Source organism: Bufo gargarizans, chromosome 4, assembly GCF_014858855.1.
Source record: "Bufo gargarizans isolate SCDJY-AF-19 chromosome 4, ASM1485885v1, whole genome shotgun sequence".
NCBI classification, from domain to species: Eukaryota; Metazoa; Chordata; class Amphibia; order Anura; family Bufonidae; genus Bufo; species Bufo gargarizans.
In genome coordinates, this window is record NC_058083.1 from 317,870,551 (window position 1) to 317,896,593 (window position 26,043).

The 26,043-nt window shown below is 42.3% G+C and overlaps 1 pseudogene; it reads left to right on the forward strand.

The window, feature by feature from the left end:
- LOC122935400 lies at positions 1 to 25,634 on the forward strand (annotated as a pseudogene).
- Positions 25,635 to 26,043: the final 409 nt, after the last annotated feature.

Genomic DNA, 26,043 nt, shown 5'->3' on the forward strand with positions numbered 1-26,043 from the left:
ATGCGCAATGAACCTGAAAAGGAAACCTTACCTTCCAAACGGAGTCGCCGGGAACCAAGGAATTACTCTCCTCCTCCGCCGCCGGAAAAGATGAAAAGACCTGAGAAGAAACGCAGTCACTCACCTAATAATCCATCTTCAAAAGTATTAGGCAATATAGGTCTTCATTTAGCCTCCCTTGCGCCACAGTCAGTTGGACCAAAACAGTGATGGTGAGAACAATAAGGAGGATTCTCACTCTTTAACTGAGGTTTGGGTCGACAAGCCAACTATTAATACTCAATTAGGCTCTAACAAAATCATAAGCATGAAGAACGATTCTACCTCAGTTTTAAACCCTTAAACTATCAGTTTGGAAGGTGTAAAACAATCCTGCTTCAAGGAGGCATTAGTCTGTCAAATTTCTCCTCTTGGATACCACTTGTCAGGCTCGGTAAAATATAAAATATGGAAAAGGGAATACATTGATTTATATTCCCTACTCTCATATTCTGTTCATAAATCGGAATTAAAAGAAAGTAAGGCTACTGACTCAAAGCTCTCCAAGAATGAATCAATTTTTAATTGGTTACAGGCTATTTCCATTTATGCCGCTGTCATGGGATAACGTAAACCTGAGATATGCTGCAGATTATTTTACCACATGGATTCTATTTTAGAAGCATATCACAGTTTTGGTGGAATGGCTTGGAATTATTATGCCGAGTCTTTCAGACAGAAACTCTCGGTTTATCCGAATATGTAATAGGGAAGTAAGGCTGTTGGCCTATGGCTAAATCTTATGTTACCTCAAAAGAACTCTAATTTTCGTCAGCAAAGTAGCAAAAGAGGCATTTGCTTTGCATTTAATGAAAATACATGCAAATGGGCCTCAAATTGTAAGTATAGGCATGAATGCTCATTTTGTGGATGAAGCCACCCAGCGTTGAAATGTTTCAACTGTTGGATAAACTGTTATCCTAACAAAGCTATGGCTAGGTTGTTATTATTTGGTTTTACCTTTGGTTTCTATGTCCCGAAATTCTCTGGGACTGGATGTTTATGGACAGATAACCTAAAATCGGTTAAACTACATCCTTTCATAGTTAAAGATTTTTTTTTCTTCAAGGAAATCAAATTGGGCCGTCTTGCAGGCCCATTTTACGCCCCTCCATTTAATAATTTTCGTTTATCTCCACTAGGCCTAGTCCCTAAAAAAGGAACCAACTCATTTTAATGAATCCACTACCTTTCATTTCCTAGGTACAATTCATTAAATGATGAAACAGACAAAAGTTTAGCTTCAGTTTCTTATTCTTCTTTTGATTTAACCATATTAAATTTAAGAAAATTGGGCAGGTATGCTATACTAGCCAAAACTGAAATAAAATCTGCATTCAGACTTCTTCCTATTCACCCAAGTGATGAATGGTTTGTGTGCTAGCACACTGTGTGGATACCTCTTTGGCACACAAAGATGACCTCGATTCAGAGACTTTTGGTATAGATGCTTTTTATTATGTTCAGTGTGCAACGCATTTCAGAGTTTACAATTCCTTTCTCAGGTCTAAAAAGATACAAGAAGGCCGAAGGCAAATCGATCCCTACACAGTTGGAGGGAAATATATATACACAAAAAGAGGACTGTGATAAATAGAAGAGAATAAAATGCAAAAATAAAAATAAAAAATCAATTAAAATATAGTCAATGGATATTAAATATTACACGTCATGGGCAGCTAGTAAACCTAGTAATAGCCCAAAAATAAATTATCAGTAAAAAGAGTATTCCAATAAATCCTAGTGGCATAAAATTAACGTACTCCAATATGTCCTAGTTGCATCAACAGCGTTATCATAAAATATATATATATATATATATATATATATATCATAAAAGAAGTCCAATTACTGGACCATGATATGCATTAAAATCATCCTGATGTCCCTGATATGGTTAGACATGGTACTTATGTAATATAATATAGTATAGTAACGTATAGTAGATTGTGGGGGTGAATACTGGTATTAATAGAGTAAATTGGTGGTGCTTCTAAGATTCATTAGACCAGTCTGTGCCTTTAATTATTAATTGAACCGGTCTGTGCCTTTAAATGTTAGTTTGTAATGGAAAAAAAGGAAATATGGGGTTTACCTTGGGGACGCCTACCGCAAGAGTGGCCAGATGGCTGCTGGGGGAAATATATAAATAATTAAATAACTGATGGCTGGCAGCAGAAAACAACATTAATAATTGTGGCAGTGATGTATACTGTAAACTTAGGTGTAGTGCAAGGCTGGCAGTGATGTATACTGTAAACTTGGGTATAGTACAAAGCTGGTGGACGGCTTACCTGGAGACTCCCTCTGGTGCGTGCTTCACGTGGTGAGCGCGCGGTTTCTAAAGCTGAGGAGGCAGGGTCAGTGACATCACAGGGGATCCTCTCTCTGCAGCTCTGTCAGGCTGGTGCGCTGGGAATCTCAGGCTGATACACTGAGACAGCGCAGCTGGGCATGACAGGCAACCAGGATCTGATCGAGCTGTGTATCTGCAGCACTAAGAGTAGTGTGCTGTAACTTTTAAGGCTGGTGAGCTGGGACAGTGCAGCTGGGCATGACAGACTGAGTGGATATAGTTGAGCTGTATGGCAGAGCTTTAAAGGGAACCTGTCACCGGGATTTTGTGTATAGAGCTGAGGACATAGGTTGCTAGATGGCCGCTAGCACATCTGCAATACCCAGTCCCCATAGCTCTGTGTGCTTTTATTGTGTAAAAAAAAAAACGATTTGATACATATGCAAATTAACCTGAGATGAGTCCTGAACGTGAGAGGAGTCAGGGACAGGACTCATCTCAGGTTAATTTGCATATGTATCAGATCGTTTTTTTTTACACAATAAAAGCACACAGAGCTATGGGGACTGGGTATTGAGGATGTGCTAGCGGCCATCTAGCAACCCATGTCCTCAGCTCTATACACAAAATCCTGGTGACAGGTTCCCTTTAACCACTACATTATACACTCACCCAAAGAATTATTAGGAACACCTGTTCAATTTTTAATTAATGCGATTATCTAGTCAACCAATCACATGGCAGTTGCTTCAATGCATTTAGGGTTGTGGTCCTGGTCAAGACAATCTCCTGAACTCCAAACTGAATGTCAGAATGAGAAAGAAAGGTGATTTAAGAAATTTTGAGCGTGGCATGGTTGTTGATGCCAGACGGGCTGGTCTGAGTATTTCACAATCTGCTCAGTTACTGGGATTTTCACGCACAACCATTTCTAGGGTTTACAAAGAATGGTGTGAAAAGGGAAAAACATCCAGTATGCGGCAGGCCTGTGGGCGAAAATGCCTTGTTGATGCTAGAGGTCAGAAGAGAATGGGCCGACTGATTCAAGCTAATAGAAGAGCAACGTTGACTGAAATAACCACTCGTTACAACCGAGGTATGCAGCAAAGCATTTGTGAAGCCACAACACGCACAACCTTGAGGCGGATGGGCTACAACAGCAGAAGACCCCACCGGGTACCACTCATCTCCACTACAAATAGGAAAAAGAGGCTACAATTTGCACGAGCTCACCAAAATTGGACTGTTGAACACTGGAAAAATGTTGCCTGGTCTGATGAGTCTTGATTTCTGTTGAGACATTCCAATGGTAGAGTCCGAATTTGGCGTAAACAGAATGAGAATATGTATCCATCGTGCCATGTTACCACTGTGCAGGCTGGTGGTGGTGGTATAATGGTGTGGGAGATGTTTTCTGGGCACACTTTAGGCCCCTTAGTGCCAATTGGCCATTGTTTAAATGCCACGGGCTACCTAAGCATTGTTTCTGACAATGTCCATCCCTTCATGATCACCATGTACCCATCCTCTGATGGCTACTTCCAGCAGGATAATGCACCATATCACAAAGCTCGAATCATTTCAAATTGGTTTCTTGAACATGACAATGAGTTCACTGTACTAAAATGGCCCCCACAGTCACCAGATCTCAACCCAATAGAGCATCTTTGGGATGTGGTGGAACGGGAGCTTTATGCCCTGGATGTGCATCCCTCAAATATCCATCAACTGCAAGATGCTATCCTATCAATATGGGCCAACATTTCTAAAGAATGCTATCAGCACCTTGTTGAATCAATGCCACGTAGATTTAAGGCAGTTCTGAAGGCAAAAGGGGTCCAACACCGTATTACTATGGTGTTCCTAATAATTCTTTAGGTGAGTGTATATCTGCGACCAAAAATTTGGACACACCTTCTCATTCAAAGAGTTTTCTTTATTTTCATGACTATAAAAATTGTAGAATCACACTGAAGGCATCACAACTATGAATTAACACATGTGGAATTATATACATAACAGAAAAGTGTGAAACAACTGAAAATATGTCATATTCTAGGTTCTAGGGGTCATGGTCCTGTTGAAAAATAAATTATGGTCCAACTAAGCGCAAACCGGATGGAATAGCATGCCGCTGCAAGATGCTGTGGTAGCCATGCTGGTTTAGTATGCCTTCAATTTTAAATAAATCCCCAACAGTGTCACCAGCAAAGCACCCCCACACCATCACACCTCCTCCTCCATGCTTCACGGTGGGAACCAGTCGTGTAGAGTCCATCCGTTCACCTTTTCTGCGTCGCACAAAGACACAGTGGTTGGAAACAAAGATCTCAAATTTGGACTCATCAGACCAAAGCACAGATTTCCACTGGTCTAATATCCATTCCTTGTGTTCTTTAGCCCAAACAAGTCTCTTCTGCTTGTTGCCTGTCCTTAGCAGTGGTTTCCTAGCAGATATTCTACCATGAAGGCCTGATTCACACAGTCTCCTCTTAACAGTTGTTCTAGAGATGTGTCTGCCACAGATTATATATTACTCCATTGTGGATGAACAAATGTGGGTTAAGAGACACGTCCAACTGTCCCAAATGTGATACTGTTGGAGCAGATTTCCTCCATATGATATGGACCTGTCCAGAACTTATAAACTACTGGAATGGTATCAATAACTGTATTATGTGTAAACTAAAAATTCGAATTCCTTTTGAACCACAAGTATTTGTTCTTAATGATCTCTCCAAACTAAAAAATCATAACCATCAAAAGATTTTTTTGAGCAGAATATTGATGCTGGCTAGAGTTTTGATCAGCCGGACCTGGTTTGCCCGATCCACTCCAGACATAAACACATGGATAAATTTAATTGATAAAGTAAAGAACTATGAAAAAATTCTATATAGACGGAGGGAAAACGAATACCAATGGAGTAGGATATGGGGTGGTTGGAGGTTTGGTTAGCTGAGATCAGGTTGTTTCATATATAGGGGTCCTACTTTGACGCACCACAAATTGGGAGGGAGGGAGGGGAGGGTTTTTTTTTTTCTTTTCTATAAATACTATGAAAAGATGAGCGGAATATATTTATATATAACTATTTGGGTCACTAAGAATTGAGAGATTGTAAAAAAATTCTTTTTTTATTGTAAATGTTTTGTAGTTTTCCCAATAAAAAAATTTAAAAAAAAAAAAAAAAAAAAAAAAAAAAAGAGATGTGTCTGCTGCTAGAACTCTGTGTGGCATTGACCTGGTCTCCAATCTGAGCTGCTGGTAACCTGCGATTTCTGAGGCTGGTGACTCGGACAAACTTATCCTCCGCAGCAGAGGTGACTCTTGGTCTTCCTTTCCTGGGGCGGTGAGCCAGTTTCTTTGTAGCGCTTGATGGTTTTTGTGACTGCACTTGGGGACACTTTCAAAGTTTTCCCAATTTTTCGGACTGACTGACCTTCATTTCTTAAAGTAATGATGGCCACTCGTTTTTCTTTACTTAGCTGCTTTTTTCTTGCCATAATACAAATTCTAACAGTCTATTCAGTAGGACTATCAGCTGTGTATCCACCTGACTTCTCCACAAGGCAACTGATGGTCCCAACCCCTTTTATAAGGCAAAAATACCACTTATTAAACCTGACAGGACACACCTGTGAACTGAAAACCATATCAGTTGACTACCTCTTGAAGCTCATTAAGAGAATGCCAAGAGTGTGCAAAGCAGTAATCAAAGCAAAAGGTGGCTACTTTGAAGAACCTAGAATATTACATATTTTCAGTTGTTTCACACTTTTTTGTTATGTATATAATTCCACATGTGTTAATTCATAGTTTTGATGCCTTAAGTGTGAATCTACAATTTTCATAGTCATGAACATAAAGAAAACTCTTTGAATGAGAAGGTGTGTCCAAACTTTTGGTCTGTACTGTATATACACATATGTATGTATTTATATATATCAGAAGTATGATTTTATCGATCTGTATGTATATAGATATATATATTTTTATATATATATATATATATAAGTATATATATATATATATATATATTTTTTTTGTAATTACTAAAAAAAATATATATCAAATTTAATTTAAACTTGGAAGATAAGGAGGCAGCACACGCTCTCTGGTTCGGGTGCAAATCAGGCCGATGTGGACCAGCACCACGGTCCAATTAAATAGAGATGAAAGAAGGCCAGCAGCACACCAAGGATGTCAAAAAAACGTGCAGTTTATTTACCCAATGTCAATAGCAGCAACGTTTCAACCTCTTGTTCGGTCTTTCTCAAGCTATTCTCAAATTTAATTTAGCTTCTATTTCTGAAAAGCTTCTGAAAAGTTTGAGACTTCTGCTGTATAGGAATACTCACTACTAGTAACAGCAGAAGTCTCCTTTTTTCCTCTTCTGTTTTTTTGTTTTTGTTTTTTTAAGTAAATGGCAATGCAGCTGTATAGTATAGTGGTTAACATTCTTGGCTGTAATGTAGAAGGCTGTGAGTTCACAATCTGCCAGAAACTTTTCAGAAATAGAGGCTAAATTAGATTTAAATACACTGACTCAAGCACAGGCAATATTCGGCTGAACACTGCGATGCTCGAGCCGAACTGCTGTTCGGCCAAGCATACTCACCCAGAACACTAATAACGTGGCCTCCCTAAAGGGCCAGAACAAACAGCAGGTGTCACGCATGAGCTGCCTCTGGCTGACATAGAAGTTACACAGGGGAATACTCCTATCTGCTTGAATCATCAAGAAATCGTTTATGACTTTTTTCTGTTCATATAGTCGGTCCAACATATAGAAGGTGGAATTCCAATGGGTGGAAACATTGCATATCACCCTATGTTGGGGGATGCCGTTCTGCCGCTGCAGCTCAAGGAGGGTGTGCTTTGTGGTGTATGAGTGGCTGAAGTGCATTCAAAGTTTCCTGGCCATTTTTAGGATGTCTTGCAGATGGGTGGAAGACTTTAGAAACCGCTTGACAACCAAATTGAACACATATGCCATGCAGGGCGCATGGCTCAGCCCTCCTTGACACAGCAACAGCACCATGTTCTCCTCGTTGTCGGACACCATGGTTCTGATTTTGAGTTGCCGCGGAGAAAGACATAATTTGAATTCTTGATGAAGGACACAGAGCAGTTCCTCCCCTGTGTGACTCCATTCACCCAGGCAAACGAGGTGCAGGACAGCATGACACCACCATGCCCTGCACATGTGGTATGATAGAGGGGCACTGTGAATCGACCCTGCAGTGGAGGCAGAGGACACGGTGGAGAATGAGAAGACAGAGGCGGACATTGTTGCAGGACCAACGGCATGAGAACGTGGAGGCAGAAGCGGCATCACCTGGCTAAGTTGCTGGTGTGGCTGTGCAGGAACCACATTGACCCAATGGGCCATAAAGCACATGCTTTGTCCCTGACCGTAGTTACAGCTCCACACGTCAGCGCTGCCATGAATTTTGGCAGACACAGAGAGGCTCAAAGACTGGCCCACCTTCTGTTCTACATATGTGTGCAGGGATGGTACTGCCTTTTTGGCAAATAAATGACGGCTTGGGACTCTCCACCTCAGCTCTGCATAAGTAATCACTTCTCTGAAAGGTGTAGAGTCCAGCACTTGGAAAGGGAGGGACTGCAGCACCAGCAACTTGGACAGGATCACATTCAGCTTCGGCACCGTTGGATGAGTGCACTGCTGTCTCTTGGCAATCGCTTCGGTGATCGATTGCTGACAGAATGACTGACGAGGAGTAGAAGGAGGAGCAGGAGCATCAGGACCAGCAGATGATGGAAAGGACAGACGGCTCCCTTCGGCTGAGGTAGTGGAGCCCTGACTGTCTAAAATCAGGTGCATTCCACTGGGTGGTTCAGCAGTTGCTACCGCAGGCTGGACAACCACATCAGAGCCACGGTTCTCCCAGGCCACTTTATGGTGACGCTGCATATGTTGACTCAGGGCCGTGGTGCCCACATTTGCACCCTGTCCACGCTTCATCTTCTCCCCACAGATTCTACAAATGGCCATGTTCACCTCTTCCGGCAGCTTAACAAAAAACTGACACCACCGAGTAGGTGATTTTACCCCTAACACCCCGCACTGACTGACTGCTACCACCGCTGCTTCCGTGAACCCCTGCACCACTACTTTCTGGGCAGGTAGGCTCCTGCGAAGGAGGTGGTCTACCCCAGGCTCGTTTGGCTGTTTACCTCCCACTGCTGCCACCCTGCTGACTGCCAGCCACGTTAACGACTTGCTTGCTCTGCCGCTGCCTCACAGGAAAGCTGCCACCCTCTTCTCCTGATGATGATGAAGCCCCTAATTCTCCTGGTTCCCAAGTGAAATCAGGTGCATCATCGAGTACTGTCTGCATGTCACTGATGTCCTCCTCAACGGCCTCTGGGTCCGAGACCTGACTGCTCGCAACATCAGCTCCTATGCCACTCTCCTCATCACTACTTGCCCGCCAATCGGAGGAAACGGCGGATGTCTCCTCCACATCTTGGCTGGCCAGTAGCTGCTGACTGGCCTCTAGTAGCTCGTCCTCATTGTATAGTGGGGCTGAGCCCACAGCATATAATACTTCTCTGGCTGAGAGAACAGAAAACGACACAGGCAGGTTTAAGACAGGTGAGGGCACAGGGCCTGCTCCCGGACCATGCAAACTAAGGGTTGTGTCTGACGAACCCACCGACTCTTGACTGGGGGTGTCTGATGTCACTTGGGACAAAGTGGATGACTGAGTCAACCATTCAAGAACCGCTGGGTTGCTGGTCAAGACACGACCGCTAGATGACACCTGGAGATCAGGCCTCTCGCTGCAACTCCTGCTGCCATGCCCCCTTAATCTGCTGCAACCTGTGCCTGCGCCAGAAAAATTTAGGCCTTTGCCACTCCCCTGTGCAGACCCTGGCACTTCTCTGTCTGAAATACTGTTAGATCAAAAAAATAAATAAAAAGGAAATTAAAATACCCCTGAAAAGTCTGTAATTTTTTCACTTCAACACACAACGGCTAATAAGCCCTTTTTCCCCCCACTAATACACTCCAAAAAGGGCTTTAGAACATATAACTGCACCACTGAACGACAAATAGGCCCTTCAATTTCCACTTATGCATGCCAAAAAGGGCTTTAGAACATATAACAACACCGCTGAACGGCAAATAGGCCTTGATTTTTCTACTTATACACAACAGAAAAGGCTTTAGAACATATAACTGCACCGCAGAACAGCAAATAATATATATTTATATATATATATATATTTTATTTTATTTTTTACACTATGTGACACAGTGAGGGGTTGTGTCTGGCAAGGCAGGTATTATCCTCCCAGCATGTGCGGCTGGGCTGGTTTTCAGCCAGGTGAGGTCAAATATCGGACCGGAGTTTAAGTGCCGGTCCGGGTTTTGGCAGCACTTGGATGTCCTTAAATAAGCAGCTGGGCTCAGCAGAGAGGTCTCTGTTTTTGGGATCTGAGGCTTTGTGCCGTGCTGGAGGGCTGAGAGCTGCATGCTGGGGAAACAGGCCTCCTAAAGCCTGCTGTGGACTACTGCATGTAAAACTGCCAGCAAGGTGACTTGTGTTATATGAGCTTTCCATTGTGTCTAAATTAACACCAAGACTGCAAAGTTACGTGCAGTTTTCTACAATTGCCTCGTGTGAATAAACACTGATGTTTTGAGTTAAGAACTTGTATTTTGCCTCTGTACTGCGCCCCCTTACCCTATCTACCAGAGTGAAACACCACAATTGGTGGAGGAGGCGGGCAAGAGCAGTGAGGCTGGCGCGAACGCAGATATTTTGGGTTTCTGAATTTTTCAGGCATGGTTGTATGTCGTACATTAAACCAGCTATATTTCAGCCAGTGCCCCACAACAAAATGGAGGCTGTTGTGAAGGCCGTCATGGAGGCTAATCTGCAGCAGCGAGAGACAAACCTGCAGCAACGCGAGGCTAATAAGCAGCAGGAAACTAACCTATTACTGCTACAACACGTGATGGCTTTGCAGACAGCAGGAGCAACCTTGAGCGTCCACGATGCCCGGAAAGCAGTCTGTACCGCGATTCCTAAGATAACCCCCGCAGATGACGTTGAAAACTACCTGGTGATGTACGAGAAAGTGGCTATCAGGGAAAAGCTACCCTGTGACCATTGGGCTAAGGTCATCGCTCCATTCCTAGCATCCGATTCCTAGCGGGTGTATTTCGACTTGCCGGACGATCAATCGGCCGACAACAAAAATGTAAAGGGTGAGATTTTGGCAAGACTGGGCGTGAATGTGTTGGTCCAGGCCCAGCGGGTACATCAGTAGGGGTTTAAGCTGGCTGAGCCTGCGAGGACCCAGTATTATGACTTACTCCACCTCTTGTACAAGTGGCTACAGCCTGTTGTGCTGAGTCCCACGGCTATGCTGAATAGACTATTGGCTGATATATTCTGGAGGGCTCTGCCACCCTCTCTCCAGCACTGGATCGGCCAGGTGTCTCCTGGCTATGCCCTATAAATGGTGGACCTGGTGGAGGTCTATGAGGCTACTAAGACTGTTACAGGGGTTCTTTTGGGAGGGGGCAGTCAAACCCTGTAAATCTCCATCCCAGACTTGGCCACTTGTACCAACCAAACCCACCCGGGGTGTACCCTCTACGGGCCTGGCTCCGATAGTCTACTGGTAGTAGTCGCCTAGTACCTCTCCCGATTATCGAAATACCATTTGACCGAATAGTTATGGACCTCATAGGCCCAGTACTAAAGTCCGCCAAAGGGCATCAACATATCTTAGTCATTCTAAACTACGGCACTCGTTACCCGGAGGTGGTGCCACTGTGACATAGGTCGGACAAACTCATAGCAAAGGAGTTAATGGAGATGTTTTCCAGAGCAGGACTACCTAAAGAGGTTCTGAACGACCAAGGAAACCCTTTTATGTCCAAGGTGATGAGGGAACTCTGTAAGTTGCTGAACATAAAACAACTACTGATGTCCGTTTAACATCCGCAAACGAACTCTCTGGTAGAAAGGTTTAACCAAACATTAAAACATATGTTGAAAAAGGTAGTGTCTAAAGATGGGAAGGACTAGGACCTCCTTCTGCCCTATCTCATGTTCGCAGTGCGAGAAGTACCCCAGGCCTCTACTGGGTTCTCGCCCTTCAAACTGCTATATGGCAGACACCCTCGCGGTCTCTTGGATGTGGCCAAAGAGGCGTGGGAACATCAACCCACTCCACATAAAAGTGTAATTGAGTACGTTAACCAGATGCAAGATTGGATGGAGACAGTGTTGCCTCTTGTTAGGGAGTATATGGAGGTAGCTCAGCAAGCCCAGAGTCGGGTCTATAATCGGCAGTCGCAGGTCGGGAACTTTAACCCAGGTGATCAGGTTTTGGTTCTGGTGTCAACCGTGGACAGTAAGTTCCTGGCTAGGTAGCAGGGGCCCTACAAGGTACTCGAGAAAATTGGAGATGTAAACTACAAGGTACACCCGCCAGGGCGTCGAAAGCTGGAGCAGGTTTACCATGAATTTACTCAAACAGTGGAAAGATAGGGAAACCTGTACAGAAGACAGCCTATGACCGGGTTTTCAACGAGAAGAGGTATCGGCCCCTCTGTCTGATGCAAGAGAGGCAGCACCCACAGTAAAAATTGCTGACAGCCTCTCCTCTAAACAGACTCAGGAGGCCAGCATGACACTGTCACTGAGCCTCAGGCAAAAGTATGATTAAAACCATACCGAAAAGTCGAAACTCGGCGACAAGCCATATCTGTCACCGCCAGTTCTGTGATAAGGTCTGGCAGACGTTCTTCTCTACCTCTTGTATAATGTTCTTTGTTTTGATTTCACTTTCTCATGGCAGGTACCCTTAATGAAGGCTGCCAAAGAGAAAACTGCCTTCATCACGCCTCAGGGGCTGTATCAATATAAGGTCTTACCCTTTGGTCTTCATGGTGCCCCCGCCACTTTTCAGCAGCTAATGGACATTGTGTTTTGTCCACATCATCGGTACGATTCGGCTTACCTGGACAATATTGTCATCCACAGTACCGACTGGGAAAGTAACCTACCAAAGTGCAGGCTGTAGTGTATTCCCTTCGAAAGCTGGCCTAACCGCTAACCAAAAAAAATGTGCGATAGGGTGAGAAGTGACTAAGTACTTGGGGTATGTCATTGGGCGCGGAGTCATCAAGCCCCAAGTGAACAAAATAGAGGCGATACGGAATTGGCCCCGACCTGTCACCACTAGGCAAATAATGTCATTCCTTGGAATGGTGGGCTATTACATGAGGTTTGTTCTTCACTTTGCTACTCTAGCCGTGCCCTTGACAGGGCTCTTGAAGGGTCAGAAATCTGTGCTGGTTCGCTGGGCTGATCAGACGGAAGAGGCTTTTGCTGCTTGGTGGGTCACCGGTTTTGTCTGCCCTGTGTGGGTCACGGGTTTTGGTGACAACCTTAGGGACAGGCTGGTCCACAGCTTCCAACAATCCCCTCAGATAACCTGGTTCAATCAACAACCTATGGGCATCTTCTGTTGTGGAGGCTGTGTAGCATGCAGAGCTATTGGTTTGGGCAATAACTTCATCAGTACGATGACACAGGGAAGGTTCGCTATAAAATCATTCATCAACTGCAAAACCAGAGGAGTGATCTATTTGGCCACATGTATGTGCGACCTACAGTATGTAGGCAAGACAATCTGAGAGTTCCGGTGACGCCAGCAAATGCCCTACATCGGGGTCAGATTTCAGGATGCCCCAGTAGTGTGTGAGAATTTCTCGTACATTCATATGCGCCTCATCAAAAGTAGCAACAATACGAATCTGATCATGCTCACATGATTTGATCTTTGGTTCCAATAATGTGTTACGGTTCGCTGTTAGAGAGTGCTAATATGCTCTAGCCAGGACCTGTGGGTAGCCTCTATTCTTAAAGCGGTTATGTAAATCCTTTGCCGCCTCCTGATAGTCCACTGTCCTTGAGCAATTCTGATGCAGCCTCAGGTATTGTCCTTTGGGGATACCTCTTTTCAAGGCCAAAGGGTGGCAGCTCTCCCAGTGTAAGAGACTATTCATAGCAGTCTCTTTTCTAAACAGCCATGTGGAAAGGTTACCATTCAGATCTCTAAAAATGGTCAGATCTAGGAAGGTGATCTTGTCTTTATGGATCTCTGATGTAAAATACAATCCTAGATCATTCTGTGTAGCATGCAGAGCTATTGGTTAGGGCAATAACTTCATCAGTACGGTGACACAGAGAAGGTTCGCTATCAAATCATTCATCAACTGCAAAACTAGAGGAGTGATTTATTTGGCCACATGTGTGTGCGGCCTACAGTATGTAGGCAAGACAACCCGGGAGTTCCGGTGATGCCAGCAAATGTCCCAAATCGTGGTCAGATTTCAGGATGCCCCAGTAGTGTGTGAGAATTTCTTGTACATTCGTATGCGCCTCATCAAAAGTAGCAACAATACGAATCTGATCATGCTCACATGATTTGATCTTTGGTTCCAATAGTGTGTTACGGTTCTCTGCTAGAGAGTGCTAATATGCCATAGCCAGGACCTGTGGGTAGCCTCTATTCTTAAAGCGGTTATGCAAATACTTTGCTGCCTCCTGATAGTTCACTGTTCTAGAGCAATTCTGATGCAGCCTCAAGTATTGCCCTTTGGGGATACCTCTTTTCAAGGCCAAAGGGTGGCAGAAGGGTGACAGAAGGTGCGGGAACCGCGCTCTAAGTGAACAGTTTATGTCAGTTCTTGAACCCTACAAATACAGAGAACTGAAGTCTTATCCAGCTAGCAGAGGCGTTATTCGCAGAGACGTAATGTTCATACGAAAAGGTTGTAATCCACCTCCTGCTGGTCCACAGATCTCGTGGTGAGTCACCAACCAAGGAATCCAAACACCGGACCCGAATACCAGCTATCCGCATAAGTTCAGTGGCACACCAGCTATCTGCATAAGTTCAGTGGCACACCTGTGCCGCAGTTAGGTAGAAAATGAAGAAAATGTAAAAGAGTGGCGTACACTTGAATCATGCACCATTACCTTCCTGGCACCAGATAGCACCTGAACTTCAGGTGTACGCCATTCTTTTACATTTTCTTCATTTTCTACCTAACTGCGGCACAGGTGTGTCACTGAACTTATGCGGATAGCTGGTGTGCCACTGAACTTATGCGGATAGCTGTTATTCGGGTCCGGTGTTTGGATTCCTTGGTTGGTGACTCTGGTTGGTGAGATCTGTGGACCAGCAGGAGGTGGATTACAACCTTTTCGTATGAACATTACGTCTCTGCGAATAACGCCTCTGCTAGCTGGATAAGACTTCAGTTCTCTGTATTTGTAGGGTTCAAGAACTGACATAAACTGTTCACTTAGAGCGCGGTTCCCGCACCTTCTGCTTTTTAGCTATTTAGGAGATCAAACCTACTCCCTTAAGGGTACCGCTGCTGAGGTCCATTACTTTCACACCGGATAACATTATATATTTCTTCTCCCAGTGTAAGAGACTATTCGTAGCAGTCTCTTTTCTAAACAGCCATGTGGATAGGTTACCATTCAGATCCCAAAAAATGGGTGATCTAGTCTTTATGGATCTCTGATATAAAATACAATCCTAGATCTTTCTGTGTAGCATGCAGAGCTATTGGTTCGCTATCAAATAATTGATTAACTGCAAAACCAGAGGAGTGATTTATTTGGCCACATGTGTATGTGGCCTACAGTATGTAGGTAAGACAATCCGGGAGTTCTGGTGACAAATTGGGGAACACCTCAATGATATCCAGAAAGGCTCAGACACTGCCATCGCACGCCATGTGACTTTGACGCATGAGAGTGACATGGGTGTCATTAAGTTTCAAGGGATGGAAGTGATCAGAAGATCCCCGAGTGGGGGTGCCTACGACAAAAGAGTGCTACAAAAAGAGACGGAATTGATATTCAGACTGCGGACAATACGTCCTGAAGCCCTCAATGAACATATTTCATACACATGTTTTTTTAAAGCGGTTGTAGAACATGCGAGACAGTAGGGTTAGCACATCAAATTTTGGCTGGACCCCTCACCCTCCGATAGGGTCTCAATTAAGCCTTCTCTGAGAACTTTGTCATACTTATTTCCATTGATGTAAAAGACAGCGATGGAATGACAATCCTGGTCACTATTAAAACACTCTCCTGTCTTTCTATACCTGAAGCACATATGTTATTTGTGTCGAAAATCTGTCCAGGGAGGACTTATATATCCCTGTTTCTGTATACATAACATATCACATACTAAGTAGCCATATTTTCACATATCCATTGGACTGATCTCCTTCCTATGGTCCATCCTTTTGAATATTGTAACACACTGAACTGATATGTCGGCATACGTCCTTGGATGTATAGCTTTCCTTATAATCATATTCGGATCATCACACTATTACTGTGCTTTGCGCCTCACAAATGTCATAGCATATTAAATCGCCAGAATATCCCTGCTGCTGTTTAGAGTGTTTGGACACTCCTTGTACGATTGTTTCGGTGAGTGTGCCGACGAGGGGGGCGGGGATAAGAGCATTGGAGTCACGCCTCCCACTCCTCTATTCACCCATATATGATCTGTATCCACCTTTTCGGGGAGGGACTTTTTACATTTAAACAGTAGAATTTGGCGGCTGCGTCATGGCCACCCTAGACAGGATCCTATAACACAGACTTTATTAATGGTTATAGGGCGCTGAGCCACTTCTAATTATCTGGAGTAATGCAAAAATGTTGAAGCTTGGTAAAAGAAGGGGAATGGGGGGCACGCACCCAGAGTGGTAGATAACTAGACGACTAGCAAATGGTGCTCATATTGCTGTCCCCGCTCTCAGGCTCTGCTTACTCCGGTAAAATGTGACCATTGGCCAAACAACGCACAGTGGCTACTGGCCCTTTAATTGTTGTATGCGCTACAGCGGATACATGGAGTGCGTGGCCAGCAGTACAGCTACAGTGTGTCTCTGTGCCCTGTGTATCTTTCTTCCAAATTGCAGTGCACTGCACATTGTGACCATTCGCCCCCTGCATTTTAAAAGGCATCATAGCGGGCAGAGTGACAATAAGTGTTTGGCCACAATGTGTATTTGGTTTAGGCCAATAGCAACTTAATTTATTTTCCTTTTTATGTTATATAGTTTCTCTAGGCCCAACGTATTAGTTTTAATGCATATCGAATAAAGTTTAATGTTTTAACTTAGAAATTCAACGTTTTCAGCAGGCAGTGAATACACTAATACACACCAAAAAGAGCTTTAGAACATTTAACTGCACCGCTGAAGGGCAAATATTATAATTTTTTTTGCCACTAATACACACCGAAAAGGGCTTCAGAACATATAACTACACCGCTGAATGGCAAATATATTTTTCTTTTCCACTAGTACGCAACAAAAAGGGCATTAGACCATATAACTGCACCGCTAGCTAAACGGCAAATAGGCCCTTATTTTTTTCCACTTATGGACTCCACAGAAGGCTTCAAAACATTTAACTGCATCACTGAACGGCAAATATATTTTTTCTTTTGAACTAGTACATGACAAAAAGGGCTATAGACCATATAACTGCACCGCTAAAAGGCAAATAGGCTCAAATAGTTTTTCACTTATACACGACACAAAAGGCTTTAGAATATATAACTGCACCGCTGAACGGCAAATATATTTTACTTTTATCCACTGTGACAATGTGAATAGTGATGGGTGCAGTAAAGTCCCGGGGAAGCATGAAAAAGGGGTGTTTGCACCAGGAGCGTGTCACCAAGGGGCCCGGTCTTGGTGGAGTAAAGGCCCTAGATATAGGTGGCCACTAAGCTAGTTGGTGGACACCAAGCTACTTAGCTTAGCTGGCTCCAGCTAGTCCAGGGCGGGCTTTAACTGGGAACAGGCAATGTGTTGGGTGGGTGCCTGTTTCCCATGCTCCATTCCAGGATTTTGGAATATGCCCATGTCCAGGGATGGTATTTAATCCTGTTGCTGGACTTGGGTGTGGCTCCCAGTCTGGGGAAGGAGAGTGTGTTTTCCAGAAACAGAAGCCTGTTGAGGCTCTGTGTGTGTGGTCTCAGCTGGGCTAGGCTGAGGGACCACGAGGCTAAGTGACAGTCTGGAATTTGGGGGATGCAGTGACGCCTGTGGAACAAGGGCCACAAGGTCAGAGTCAGGAGGACTGCTGGACCACAATCCCCCAAAGAGACTTGCATTTGCTACAGCCTGGAGGCTGCTTGACTATTAGGCTGAGAAAGCCGCATGTTATGACCGTGTGTGAACGGTCCTTTAGGGTGAGTCAGGTTATTATATGTTTAGTTAAGTTAGAGCCCAGAAGGGCAGGTGTTTATTTTGTATCATTTATGTTTGGTTTGCTGAGGTGCCAAATAAAGCGATGTTTGGACCTAAAACTTGGTGTCTGGCAACGATACTTGTTTGAATGACCCCCTGAGAAGAGCTAACCCCCTCCCACACCACTTATACACTCCACAAAAGGCTTTAGAATATATAACTGCACCGCTGAACTGCAAATTTATATTTCTTGTTTTCACTTATGCACTCCACAAAAGGCTTTAAAACATATAACTGCACTGCTGAATGGTAAATATATTTTTCTTTTGCCACTAATACACGCCAAAAAGGTCTGTCATTTTTACACTTCATCACACAACTGCTAATAATCCTTTTTTTTCCCTACTAATGCAAGCCCAAAAAATGCTTTAGAACATATAACTGGACAGCACAAGGGCAAATGAGACATAGAAATATTTCCTTGTAATAAACCCTGTTAATGACTGTATCAAACAGCAATTTCACCACAATAACAAGAACGGTTTGCTGGAATTACAGAGCTGTATAATGGCAATTTGGATCCCCAGTCAGTGCATCAAGGCGTAATAGGATTGTTCCCAGGGGCATTGCTAGGGTCTCAATAGATCTGGGGCCCTAAGCCCCAATGCATATTGACCAATTCTCTAAGTCGACCAACTGACCCCAACCCCCACCACCACCGCAAACACTAGCACTGAAGACATGTTGCTGTACTTGCTATACAGCTATACCTCTCACATCCAGTGCCTCCCAGGTGATGTCTCCTCTCATGTAGATCTTCTCTGTCATCATCTTCCCCATTCGATCCGGACAACTTTTCTCAGCTGCCTTGTCTCTGCAGAGTGTGACACGGACATCTTAGGTTCCTCACTTTTCTGTACCCCCAAATACTATTCTGAATAAAAATTAATGCCTTACAGATAATTTTCCCAATAGTAATAGTGCTCCTCATAGTCCCACCAATAGTAATTCCCTTCTAGAATGCCCTCATTAGTAATACTGCTCCCTACAGTGCCCCCAACAGTGATAGTTCTCCCCAAGAGTGCCTCTATTAGTAGAAGAGCCCTCCAGTATTAATAATGCCCTTACAGAGCCCCCCAGTAGAAAAAAGCCCCCCTATTGTTCCCCCAGTGGTAATAAAGCTATATATAGAACCCTCAGTAGTAATAAGGCGCCCACAGTGCTCTTAGTAGAAATAATGTGGATCTATAAGTCCCTCCTATAGAGCCCCCGGTAGTAATAGGAACGCATAATGTCCCCCTGGATTTAAAATGCCCACACAGTGCCCCCATATTTATATCGCCCCCTACTGTTATAATGCTCACCCTGAAGTGCCCCAGTATTTATATCGCCCCCTACTGTTATAATGCCCCTACAGTGCCCCCAGTATTCATATCACTCCCTACTATTATAATGCTCACCCTGACGTACCCCAGTATTTATGGGCTGTTATAATGCCCACACAGTGCCCCCAGTATTTATACTGGCCCCTACTGTTATAATGCTCACCCTGAAGCACCCCAGTATTTTTAATGCCCCCTGCAGTGCACCCTGTAGTTATATTCCTCCATTTAGTGTCCTCAGAAACTATAATTCCTCAGCCCCTCCACTATACAGTCCCATGTAAATAACATTTCCCTCCCTCCATCATAGAGTCCCATGTAAATACCATCACACCATCTCTCCAGCCCCCTCCAATATACAGTCCAATGTAAATAACATCCCTCTCTACATACAGCCCCCTCCAAAATACAGTTCCATGTAAATAACATCACACCATATCTCCTGCCCCCTCCAATATACAGTCCCACGTAAATAGCATTACCCCCCTCTGAGCCACCTTCAAAATACAGTCCCATGTAAAGAACATCACCCCCTCCCCAGCCGCCCTAAACATACATGCCCATGTAAATAACATTACCCCTCAACATTCAGTCCCGTGTAAATAATATCAACCTGCTCTAGCAGCCTCCAACATGCATTCCCATGTAAATAACATCACCCCCTAAATTTGCAGTCCCATGTAAATAACTTCCCTCCCTTCAGCCCAAACATACAGTCCCAGTTAAATAACCACAACTCTCATTATTGCTCTGCCTCTCCCTTCACTTACCTCTCCTCATGTAGCAGACCTCACCACAGCTTCTTCCCAGGACTTCTCTTCACTGCTGAGCCATCTTCTCCTGCACTGGTCACATGATGTTGACATCATCGCAGGTCCCTTTCAGCTACTGCATTTATAACTTATCACATGACCTGTGATGTCACCACAGGTCCTTCAGCTCTTGCAGGGCATTAGATTCAATTGTATTGATACAGTTGTATCTATCTGGCAGGCAATACATTTGGGGCCTCGGACAAAACATCAGGGGCCCAGGCCCCAAATGTTTTAACCTAGCAAGGCCTCTGATTGTGCCTATCACCCAGGCTGTAACCTCCCCTACTGAACCCTATTCTACATAAATGCTGTGGAATTATTGCTCCCTATCCTTTACCTACACCTTGAAGTACACTGGAAAAAGACAGAATCCAAGATGGCTGAGGCTATTTATAAAGCTGTGACATCACAGGGCCACCTGGCTGCTGATTGGCTGCATGCATGGCATTATGGGTGATCTCACGTTCCCAGAGTTCCTTGCTCCATGTCCTCACACGTGCAGCAGCCATTTTAGGAAAAAATGTGATTCGTTAACAAAGCGTGAGTAAATTCGGATTCGGTGCAAATCAAATTTTTCCTGAAATTTGGATCGAATTCCACGTAGTCAACTTTGATTCACTCATCTCTAGTGGTGTCTTTCAGAAGCTAAGGAGAACTGTGGCCTTCTGTTATTACTAATATTAGCTGGAAGGCTGGTGCTGCCACTTCTGTTTGCACTGCACAGCCACCCCTACTCTGTCTCTCGGATCACAGGGTCTTTCATTTTCTACTCTTCCGTTTACCATACATTGCATTATGAGTCCTATAAGTTTAAGGACACAGAAGACAAAGTTTTGGTACACAGATTATTAAACCGTAGCAAAATTGCTAGTGTTTTTTCTATGTTTACAGACAGAAGCACAATGAAATGTCCCTCCCCTTCTACAAACACAGTGGGGGACATTTATTAGGCATGTTGTGCCAGAATTATTGTGTAAACTGTGACAAAAAGAATGGTGTTTTGATTTGTTTTCTCCAGATTTTTCATCACAAAGAATGCATCATGCCAGAAATGAGTTATGAATGTCAAAGTGGCCAGGGCTATCAAATTAGCCCATTTTACACCTCATTTATCATCCTCTTATGAGCAGAAATGGATGAAATAGTGAAAAATAAACCAGCTTATGAGGTGGTGCTTTGTGTAAAAAGTTGCATTTATAGCATAAAGATGTGATTTTTTTTGACAAAAAGTCGCATTTTTTAAAAGAATAACCAACTCTACGTGGGAATAAGTGACAGGTAAGTATTAAAACAGGATGCATTTATTTTTATGTAATAAAAAGTCGCAAATATGTTTTAAAAGCCGCAAGTGCAGTCTTGCAGGCTTTGGCTAAAATGGTGCATTTCAGTTTTGTGGATAATCTGCCAGCGGCAAAAAACACCCCAAACTGCCAGCTGTACCTTCAAGTAGCTGGCAGTGTGTCTCTAATAATGATTTTCTTCCTGCAGTCAGATGCGGTAAAAGCAGGAAAAAACTAAGCATGCTATTTTCGAGTCACTCTTGAAGTCAAGTGGGAAGCGGCCTCCTTGCTTCAAGTCAAGGTAACCACGCCCCCCGCCCCTTGCCGCTGACAGGTTCCCTTTAACGAGTCAAATTTTTGTGCTATCAGCGTTAAAATGTTGCAAATCAAGCGAAATTGCTGGATAATCAATTTTATAATTTAAAAAGTCACATTTTAAAACTGGTGTGCACCTTTTGATATATGAAGTGAAACAAATCGACCCAATGCATGCTCGTATTGAAAATTTACAATGGGATATTTTCTGAATATAATGCATTGAATAAAAGTGGAATATTGATGCACTGATACGAACAGTAGCTAAATTGAAACAGGTTTTTAAGTAACTAATAGAGGTCCAATTAAATGTTCCCTGCTATGAACACACTAATAAAATGCAATGAACTTATTAATTGCACACAATATCATTATTGAAGCCGTTTTCTATAATTTAAAAGGCACACTTATATGTCTCCTACAAATACACTGATATTGACACACTGAATTGTAATTGTAAACAGTAGCAAAAGAAAAAAAGGGGCAATTGCACAGTGTTGCAGCAAGATTTATGCCGCTGGTGCTGGAGGTGCTTGAAAAAAGCATATTACACACTTATGACCTGTAAAAACTTTATTTTTATGTATTTTTTAAATAAGGCTGGCTGTTCATATACAGAAAAAAATTAGGTTGGTGAAGGATTTTGGTGATTGCAGAATTTTTAGTTCATGAATGAATTTTCTGCTTGCGCCAGCAGCTGCCTCAGTTTGAAACACACACATAGAACTCTGAGTAACTATCTAATGCTTTCCTTAATAAAACGCTGACCTTTCTACCTATTGATTCAATCTGTCTAAAGCTAAAGTTGCCCCTAAACTGTCCCTACAACACTATAAGGTTGCTAGCATATGTCTGAAGTTGCTTTCTGCCAGACATATACAATCTGCTCTCAAATCATGTCCCTTGATTGGCTTGCAGCCTGTCTGTCGGCCTCTGAGCCAATAAGGGCAAGACCCCTCCCTCCCAGGGTCATGTGATTCTATATCTTCATCCTACCTGCTGTTTATACCATCAATGTTCATAGTTAAAGGTCACTGGTGCCAAAACTTCAAATTTGAATTTTGAAATTCGTAAAGAATTCCGATTTCTGTAGAATCGATTTGCTCATCTCTAATTCAGTTCTTGGCAACTTTAGTGTCCGTAGTGCTTTTCCATCTATTGTGTGGGATATTAAAATAGCTACAATTAAAAACCAACAAACTAGTGTATATTTGCCTTTTCAAACTCAGTTTTGTTCCCCGTTCATTGCATTTATATATTATTGTATATATAAATTCATATTTTTCAGTGCACATAGGATCTCTTGACCATCCCATGAGATAATGTTATAAAAATACAAATGGCATTTTCCTTGAGAGATCTGTCTATATTCCCAAGTGACAATTCACACTGGAGCCTCTCTGATATAAGAGTGGTTTGGTTTGCATATCTCATCCAAACTCTGAAGAGTAAGGCACAGTAAGTATTAAACAAAATGCTGATTATTACTAATGATTATGTCCTCAGTCATGACATGCCTGTATAACAGGAGTACTGTAGGTAGAATTCTAGTCACCAAAGAAAGTGCATAATTCACAATGAATGTATCTACGGCCTCATGTTTAATAATTAAGCGTGAATGTATGTGGTGTTTATTGACATATATAGTCCCTATTTCACAGGCATTTACGTAATGAAAAAGTACACACTGCAAACAAGCATGAAAATTTGATACCTAATATTCCACATACAATACGTGTACATATGTTGATTCTAAAGGGGAGTTAAAACACATTATAAGGGAAAGCCAAATATTCAAACACAAGCAATTCTATCCAGTTTACTGGACAAATTGTACAATAAAGAAAATTCACCAAACCCTGTAATTTTCCTGTTGTGCCAAAGATTCTAAAAGATATAAAATTAGGGTTATTATGGGGCCATTATGGAACATTCACTGTATTGTATTATGCTATTTCAGTGTTTATTTAGCCTTGTCTCAAGGATCATTGTCCTCAATAATTAAATATCATGCCCCTTCTAGTAAGTGTAACAGGTTTTTTTTTGTGTGAATTTTCTGTATGTTTCATTATCGATTTATTCTGATAAAATGATATTGATACTGGTGAAAGAGAAAGAGAAGCGCCGCTCCACAAAGTTATCTATTTCATAAACTCAGTTCCCAGTTCTAAATAAAGTATTCTTTGTGCCTTCTAATCTTGTACTGTAATAGGCAAGAAACTATGTATTGCAGTGTATGATTTCTGACATCTGCTCCAACCTGCTCTCTTCTGAGCTCCAGGGTCCTCTAAGAGTACAAATGCACATAGAGACACAAGCAATAGCTTAGGTTCTCCACGCCCCGAAGCAGATACAAGAGTTCTTGAAGCTCATTGAAAGACATTGCTGTTTTCATTGGTGCTATGTAAAAGTACATATAGTGCCACATATCCTGGCATCATTCTTACATTTAGCTTGACTCATTTTGCGGCCATTGGAAAGTTATATATTTTTTTTAAAGCAAGCAAATAAAAGAGCAATAACAATATAGCATTAAAAAGGTTGTTTGCCATTTGAGAGACTTGGACAGACCTCATTCCTGTCCAGACATCAAAGGGAAGCATACTTACCTGCTCCTCACCACTGGGCCCCAGCTCCTTCACAGCCCTGCCACTGTTGTCTCGATCAGGTCCACCGCTGTCAGCATCCACTTAAATGTCGTTGCTGCCGATGACTGGCCACAGCAGTGACCTGACCTCCTTGTGTACTGTGAACAATTGACATGGCGCAAGGTGGGCAAGTCACTGCATGGCCAGTTACAAGCTATAGTGGCATCAAAGCGGATGTTGACAGCCTTTCAGCGGTGCCCTGGCCCAGAGGAAAGGAAAGGAATCTGCCATCCCCCACACGCAAAATAAAATAAAAAATAAAAAAATAAAAAGGTGAATAACCCCTTTAAATAATTGATGAATACTATTGCTCCATAAATGCATACTGTAAAGTTAAAGGTAATCTACAATTACTGTTTTATTAGAATTACGGCTGTAAGATGAATGGATCAGGATTCTATTTAATAAATATGGTATTGCAATATTGCAGGTTACTATATTAATGTTAGACTAATTAATTTTAAATTTTCTATATATTTCCTGTAACATTTCAATTTTGTTGAATTTTTTTATTTTAGAGCATCTTCAGTTCTATATACGACTACATGGATAAATCCATTATTAATTCCGAGTGTTTGCAATATGAAAATGTCTCATTTTTTTGTCCTAATGACAGGCCTTTTGCTCTGCGTCTTGGGATGTACTTTTTTCTTGTTGTCTCAAATACTATCACCATTCTTGGTAATTTAGGTATCATCATTTCCATCAGTCATTTTAAGGAACTTCATTCTCCAACTAATTTCCTCATTCTATCAATGGCTGCCACAGATTTCTCACTTGGCCTTTTAATAATGCCTTATAGTATGGTACGATCTGTGGAGAGATGCTGGCTTTTTGGAAAAGCTGTTTTGCAAAGTTCATTATAGTTTTGATTTAATGTTGAGTGTAATTTCTATTTTCCATCTCTGTTGTATTGCCATCGATAGGTTTTATGCCGTCTGTGATCCTCTCCATTACCCCATTAAAATTACAATCTCTGTCATAAAGAAAATGATATTCATCTGCTGGTCTATACCAGCTGTATTTGCGTTCGGAGTTGTGATAACAAACTCTCAGTGTATCTGGAATTGCTGGATATGAGATGCTAGTGGAATGCTTTAATTTATGTCCAATTACTTTCAACAAATTGTGGTCATTGGTTATGTTTTTCTTTTGTTTTTTTGCCCCTGGTTCAGTTATGGTTTGCATTTATGTTAAGATATTTATAGTATCTCAAAGGCATGCAAAAATAATGAAACGTACATCTGAAAACATGACAGAAATTTCAACTCAAATTTCCAAGCAGAAAGACCGAAAGGCTGCAAAAACATTGGGTATTGTAATGGGGGTCTTTATCGCATGTTGGCTACCTGTTTTTATTACTATTGTAGTAGACCCATTTCTCAACTTTTCTACTCCTGAAGTGCTGTCTGATGCCCTGAACTGGCTTGGATATATTAATTCCACATGTAATCCATTAATATATGGATTCTTCTATCCATGGTTTCGAAAATCATTAAGATATATTGTTTTTGGTAAAATATTTGAAACTGACTCTTGTTTAGCAAAATTATCTTAAGAGACTAAAAACAGAGCAAAAAACATGGCCTAAGTGAATTTTCTTGAAATAATATTATATTGGTAATATAATGTTTATTTATATGTATTTTACCTCTTTATTTAAAAAACTTAAGATTCAGAAATATAGATATTACTTTATCAAAAAAAAATAAAGAAAAAATATTATTATAAAGGGAACCTCTCAGGATCAAAGATGAGCAAATTAGTTTGTAATGAACCCAATTCATTTTGAACTTTTAAAAATTTCAGAAGACAGACGAGCCCAAACTTTTTAAGGTTAATTTCGATTGAATCCAGTTGAACAGCACATAACGCCATTTTACTGCACTGTCAATGGAAAAATGCACTAGAGAGGAAGAAGGGTGTACACATGGCAGACAGAAAGTCTGGATGAACCAATTAGTGCT